A 7,100-nucleotide genomic window follows, 5' to 3' on the forward strand; every position below is an offset into this window, starting at 1 on the left:
TATGTCTAGTAGGACATCTCTGCTTTAGACTCGACACCCAACTCATGTCGTCTCCGGGCTGACAACCAGGTCGTATATAAACTGAAGCAACTGTAAGTCGGAAATTTTCTAATGTCATAGCAACTAGAACGATCTCGCGGTGGGGTGTGCACAAATCTTGAGTGTCGATCTGAACTTGCGGAAGGCGTTTGTCGACGAACACGCCAGCTAAGCCTCTAGCGGTGAGGTCTGAGCCCATGTGGCGGCCCTTCAGCTTGCGTGGTATACAAGGTTGGAGGTATTTGTTGTAGCCAGTCAACTGCAGTGTTGGTGGGGCGTCCATTTCTTGAAGGAGGATCACTGGAATTCGGTTACGTTGTAGACGTAAGGAGAGTTCTGCATGTGCGAGAGTGAAGTTCCGACAGTTCCACTGCAACAAATGCGTTGGGTGATGGATTATATCATAGGGCTGATTCATTTTTGAGCTTGTACTATGATTACCGAGAAGCCGCTAACCCTGGTTCACCTCCTGTTCTTCGAGTCTCGCTACAGTAGACATGCGAGGTTGTGTCTGTCTCTCTAGTGCAAGAATACGAGCTGCCAGTTGGCCCATCGTTTGCTGCATAGTCATGATAGCGCTCTGCATCCGCTCCAGCAGTACTTCGAACCGCCGCCATTGAATATCGAATGAGTCGCGTAATCCAGCTTCGCGTTGTTGCTTAGCTTCGCTAACATCTCTCACTAGCTGTGATAAGCTGGCAGTGGGCAAATTATTGTGCAGCCCCGTGTTTTGCAGCTCTTTCATACGGTTCTCTTGGACGAAAGTTTTCTTTATCTGTGGTGAATTAGTCGTGCCCTGGCATTTGACCTCGGTATCTTTCCTTCTCAGCTGTGTCAAGGTGCCTTTGGGCAAAGGTTGCCTTGTAGAGGCGTTTTGGCGCACTTTCGAGTGTGCCTGCGCATCAAGAACTTCCTTTGGTAATTTCTGAACGTCTGTATTATCTTTTTTCTTGGGTTCCGCGACTTCGAATGACGTAGATTTGTTAGCGTGTGTCTCAGTCTTAGTTCTGGCAATTGCCTGGCGGCGTGTGAGTGACGGCTGCACAGCTTGTTTGCGACAAATGAGTAGTTCGCGTTTGTAGTGTGGGCAGCTGGGATCGCCCGTAACATGTTCACCTTGGCAATGTAGACAGCGTGGTTTCGTAGCGGTGCAGATTTCGCCTGCAGTGTGTGTTCCTCCGCATCTGCCACATCGTGCTTCATGTGGGCAAATGTTCGCCTTGTGACCAATCCTTTGACAGTGCGAACACAAGATAGGTGTCGGGCGAAAAGGTTGGACTTGATGCGCAATATACTCCATGCGTACGTGACGCGGGAGCTTATTTCCGGCAAACACCACGAGAACAGTCTGCTTTGTTTTACCAAGTCGGTAGGCATTCAAAATTTTTGGCCCACCTTGCAGGGGGCGAATTGTAGCTCGAATGTCTTCGTCAGTAAATTCTGTGCTTACGCCATATATGACGCCTTTGATCGCGTCTCTCGGAGGAGTGACGTAGGCTTGCACTGGAACAGGGCCGAGTTTCTCTATCTTTAGAAATGGTTGCGTTTCTACATCTGCAGGAATATCCACGGCAATGACGTTTGCGCGAAGCTGTTTGCGGATGGAGGCCGGCGTTTCACTACGGAGGCGTTCTTTGAGCCAGGCGTTTAGCACTGTGTCTGGAATCGACAAAATAGACGCTGCGGTCTTAGGTCTAACTATTATAGTGGTGGTGTCCTGCAAAACTTCATTCGGATAAAGGTTCGCTGTTTCTGTGGCTTTCTTGGCCTGCGCAGGGTCCTTTTCAGTGCGCGTTTGGCTGGTAATCTCAATTTCTTGATCCGAATCTGAGCCGCATTGCAGAGCGTCCTCTGCAAAGCCACGCTTCCAGTGCCGATCGCGCACGTGCTTATCAGCGTCCCGCGGTCGCGGCCGTTTTCCTTGCCTCCGCGTTTGCTGTTCCATGTCCCAATCGGCAGGGTCGTTGGAGTCATCAGCGAGAATAGAAAAAGGGTTTTCTGCTTGCCTTTGCAGTTGAGTCATTTCGACAGCGTCAGCCCAGGAACGCGGCGTGAGCGGGGGCCACTGAGTCGTCGATGTTGGGTCAGGGATTGTAGGCCCAACATGGCTGCTACCTGCCGCATCGCTGGTGGTGATATCCAGAGCGCCTGGTCGATTCTCCATGCCCCCTTGGGGGCACAGATAGTCTCGTTAGCTGCCTCTAGACTTCCGGTGGCTGATCATGATGGTCACGATGATCATGATGGTCATGATGATCACGGTGGCAGATCATGGAGAATGCCATAACGCCAGGTCGTGTCATAAGCTTTTTCCAGGTCAAAGAATACAGAAAGACAGAGTTGTTTGTGGATAAAGGCATCCCTGAAATAGGACTCAAATGCTACAAGTTGGTCAGTTGTCGACCGACCAGACCTAAATCCAGCTTGACGTTGGTCAAGAAGGCCGTTATATTCAAGGAAATATACGAGGCGGAGACTTATCATTTTTTCAAACACCTTGCACAAGCAACTAGTCAGGGCAATGGGCCTGTTGCTAGATGCAAGTGTGGATTCCTTTCCTTGTTTAAGAATGGGTCTGATAACAGCCTCTTTCCAGGCTTTGGGTAGGCGCCCAAAGGACCATATCTTGTTGAACAGAAAGAGGATGGTTATGTGGGTGTGTTCATGTATGTGCTTCAGCATGCCATATGTAATCCTGCCTGGGCCTGCTGCTGAGTTGCCACATGTTCCCAGAGACGCCTTCAGTTCGTCCATAGTGAAAGGGCTATTGTAGCCTCCTGTGGATGGCCTTTTATCACGGATAGGTTTCCGCTCTTCCGCTAGCTTGTGTCGCAAGAATGAATCTGTATAATGTGCTGAGCTGAAAATATATTCAAAATGTTGACCTATTGCATCTGGTTGGTGTTCCAGTGTATCCCCAGCAGGGCTGACCAGAGGCACTGGGTGAGCACTGCGCCCTTGAAGTGCTCTCTGTCTGTTGTATACTTTATGTGTATCTGTGTAGGAGTTTACAGATGAAAGGAATGGCGGCCAGCTTTCTCGTTTGGTTAGTTTTGTGGAATTTTGAAAAAAAATCGCCTGTGGCAGGTAACATAATTGTTATCCTTGAGCTGGGTTATTCGAAGAGACGGAAATCAGTAGCACGAGAAATCGAAACAAACATTAATATAAAAAACAAAAATTACCTAATTAACTTCTTAGATAATTACTTTACGACACATATTGCAATTTACGAATTGTAGCTGGTGAGCTTGCAGGACGCATCCACTTTAAATGAATTTCCAAGATGACACCAGTTTCGAGATATTTCCGAAAGTGTGGGACGAAATACATGGGCGTTGCAGTTACTTGCTTCAATGTTTAAAACAGGATCTCGGTAAAAAAGTAAGTGGAAGAACAGTGCATTTTTACGGCGAGTTTCATGGCATATATTTACAAACTGATGCCATTATGGAAATTCGTTCTAAGTGGATACGCCTAACAAGCTCACCAGGTACCATTCTTGAATTGCATTATGTGTCGTAATGTAATTACCGAGGCTAATTAGTGGATTTTTGTTTATTAGTTCAATATTTGTTTGGATGTCTCGTGCTGCTAATGTCCACCTCACCGAATAACCCAGCTCAATGATATGAATTATGCTACCTGCCACAGGCGATTTCTAAAAATTCTGTAAAGCTTAAAAATGAACACCCTGTATTTAGAGTTAGTAGCAGTTGCACATAAATTTCTCTGCCGCTCACTCACCCTCAGTCTGTTATTGAAACTTAGTCGATGATATATATATACATATATATATATATATATATATATATAGATCTACGCAAGCAAAACTGGAGGGAACGCACTTATGTTGTTTTCCTTCTCGTCAGTCTATAGACGATGAATCACAATTGGGGTTGTACCACTCTCAGCCATTGCATGCAGTAGAATATTATGTTCAGAATTAGGTTTACATTTATATAAGAATAAAAAGGGCCATTAATTACCAATGTGGTTTCTTGACTGCCATAAACAAACAAATAAAGGGAGAACAATATAGCCACTTGTGCGTGACAATGCAATCCTAAACAAGCCGCCACCATTTCGTAAATCATCGACATTGATACCTGTAAGCAGATTAGCACATAGATATGCCTTGGCCACTTCAGCAACGACCTTCTTTGCTATCTGCAACATTAATCAGCAATTAGTCCGTGGTAGAGGTTTTCGAATAGACATTTTTAAATTCGGTCAAATAAGAATTATAAAAAAACGCCGAATATCGGATATTGAACATTTTCTCATTCTAAGAGAAATATTTAAGAAATAGTTAACGATGAACAGCCGGTTTAGATTATCTGTGTCACCTTCACCATGCCAGTAATGAAACAGGAGAAACACATGTTAGCAGATACATGTGCAGTGCTGCATTCACTGAAAGAGAGGAGTGTGATACTACAGCACCCCACTTTTCTGGACGAATGCAAACATGGTGAGATGGGGCAATAATAGGTCGGAACAAATGAGTATACTGACCGTCCAAAGTGAGCCTTTCTTATGGTATCACTGAACAGTGAGTGAGAGAGAGAGAAATAATATTTATTAGTGCCAAAGGAACTAAGGCCCCAGTCCGGGCCCCCTGGCGGGCGCATGCCTTCTGGCCCAGCCCGTTGTTGTCGTGCTGCGCCATAAGCGGCCACCATAGTTCTTCAAGCTTTCGTGGGGAGCGGTTGACTCCTCCCAGCTGCCGGGACGGTGGTTTCATTGTCTAGAAACTTTGGTCTTTATTTATTTATTTATTTATTTTGGACATACTGCCAATCCCAACGGGGATTTTAGCAGGAAGGGCGTACATATAATAAGAATATTACACAGGTGTAAGAAGGCTGAACATGTCACAAATATAAATTGGAAGTAATTACAAAAGTATGTAGTTGCGTGTACAATATTTTAACAAGCACATAGAGTATAACATGTATAATGAATGAAGCGTACATAGGGGAGTTACAAAGTATGCCCCAAGATAGAAACGCACGTAGTGAATGAATATGTCATACAGGATTTAATCAACGTCTCTATATAAAGGAAACGGTAAGGTTAGAACGCTACAAATCGTTTATATTTGTCAAATACGTAGGTAGTTTTCAAGTAGTGATAGGAATTTATCTTGATTATAACAATTAGTTATATAAGTAGGCAGACTATTCCATTCTCTTATCGCCTGCGGAAAAAAGAAAAACTTAAGGCAGTTTGTTTTGAACCGGTATTCCTGAAGAAAATGGGGGTGTTTATGACGAGAGTGTCTAGTTTCTGGGTTAGATGGGTATTTGGTGCTATCAATACGAAGCGCATTGTGAAAAAGTTGAAACATCATTTTCTGGCGTGCAAGTTTGGCGCGATTACGGAGGGTTAGCCATTCCGGGTTTTTAATTCCATTAGTTCGGTGGGGGAATCAGATGTGCGGCATTTGTTAAAAATAAACCTTGCCGCTTAGAATATCGAGTTGGCTTGGCACTGCCACAAGGCGTGGTTATTTGATGGATAGGCCCAGCATCGTTCGCACAAGTCAGCGAGCCTTAGTCACTCTTAACATAATGCGTATAATGTGGTGTTAATAATGTGTGTGTTTGTACTTTTGGTGCGATTGAGGCGTCGTCTCTCGAATGTGTGTAGGATGGTGTGCTGAACAGTTTTGGTGCTTCCCTGCGGGACCTAAATATATGTAGCATTTCGTTCCGCTGGATGTCAGGATCTTTTCTTGGATTGTAAGTGTCATTGAAACGCCAAAGGCCAGGTGGTCCCGGATTATTTGCGCGGGAGAGATGGTGTGCTCTTAAATTTCCTCGCAATCCTTGATGACCTGGAATCCATTGTATACGTAGTTGTAGAAGGGGGTGAGCATGCACGTAAGTGTGGAGCTTTGGTCGTATGTCTAAATGGAGGGTCTTATTTTGAGCGTCTCGGCAAGTGCCTTGACGGTCTGTTCAGATTGGAATTACGTCAGACGTATGGCTCATTACCGTTATGGCAAGCACTATCGTATTGAGGCGTTGGGACTCTCAATCAACTTTTCACAAGCGTCGAATCGTGCGCCACTAAGGCTGCTTTGCTGCTTTTGGTGGTATCACTGGCATTTGTATAGTACGTGTCCTTGATCGTCTACCTGCGGCATCTTATTTATTCTTTTTTACCGCCATTTTCACCACTTTTCCGGGTGCATAGTTTTTGGAATGGGATCTACTGTTATCCTTGGAAAATCATCGCATGGTGGTAATTTCGGCAGAATTGGGGGTAAGTTAGCGGTTTCGTATCCCAGTTTGTTCAGTATTCGTCGACCCTGATGGGATGATTCAAGTATTTGTATTTGCGCCTGGTTGTGGATGTCTATTCTGTCTTCCAGTGTGTTAAAGAGCCTGGTTGCTTCAATTTTTTGGTTAGGTGAAAACTTAGGAACTCCCAGGGCCAGTCTAGCAGATTTTTTAATTATGATGCCTATATTATTGCGATGCGTGTTGGTTATCTTAGCATACGATACGTAGTGCATTATCCTGCAAAAGAACAGGGCTTTATTAACCTCACGTAGCTCGTGTTCTTTCATTCCTCTCTTTTGTCTAGTTACTTTTGTAGCTTTATTAAATTATTAAATTCATCGGCTCGCTTGCTTACGTCTTCACTAATGACAGTACATTCTGATTGTTTCGGCGTATTTACGTATGGTATTCAGTCCACACTGAATACTGTGTTCTCGCCATCGTGGTGATCATTGAATGCACTAAGTACGAGTACACATGTCACCAGCGTACATATTATGTTCTAGATCGGCCATTTCTTCCAGTAATGTCTATTTCTTGTCTATTTTTGTCATTACTTGTCAACTTTATTGCCCCTCCTGCATGGGCCAGTATTTTGGCCTGCAGTATGAATGAATAAATAAATAAATAAATAAATAAATAAATAAATAAATAAATAAATAAATAAATAAATAAATAAATAAATAAATAAATAAAAAAGTGGGTTCATCATCGCAATGCCAACGAAAGTCGTTGACAAAATACTACCGTGAGGTGTTGAGCACGTGA

Source organism: Dermacentor silvarum, chromosome 7 (genome assembly GCF_013339745.2).
Source record: "Dermacentor silvarum isolate Dsil-2018 chromosome 7, BIME_Dsil_1.4, whole genome shotgun sequence".
Taxonomy (NCBI): domain Eukaryota; kingdom Metazoa; phylum Arthropoda; class Arachnida; order Ixodida; family Ixodidae; genus Dermacentor; species Dermacentor silvarum.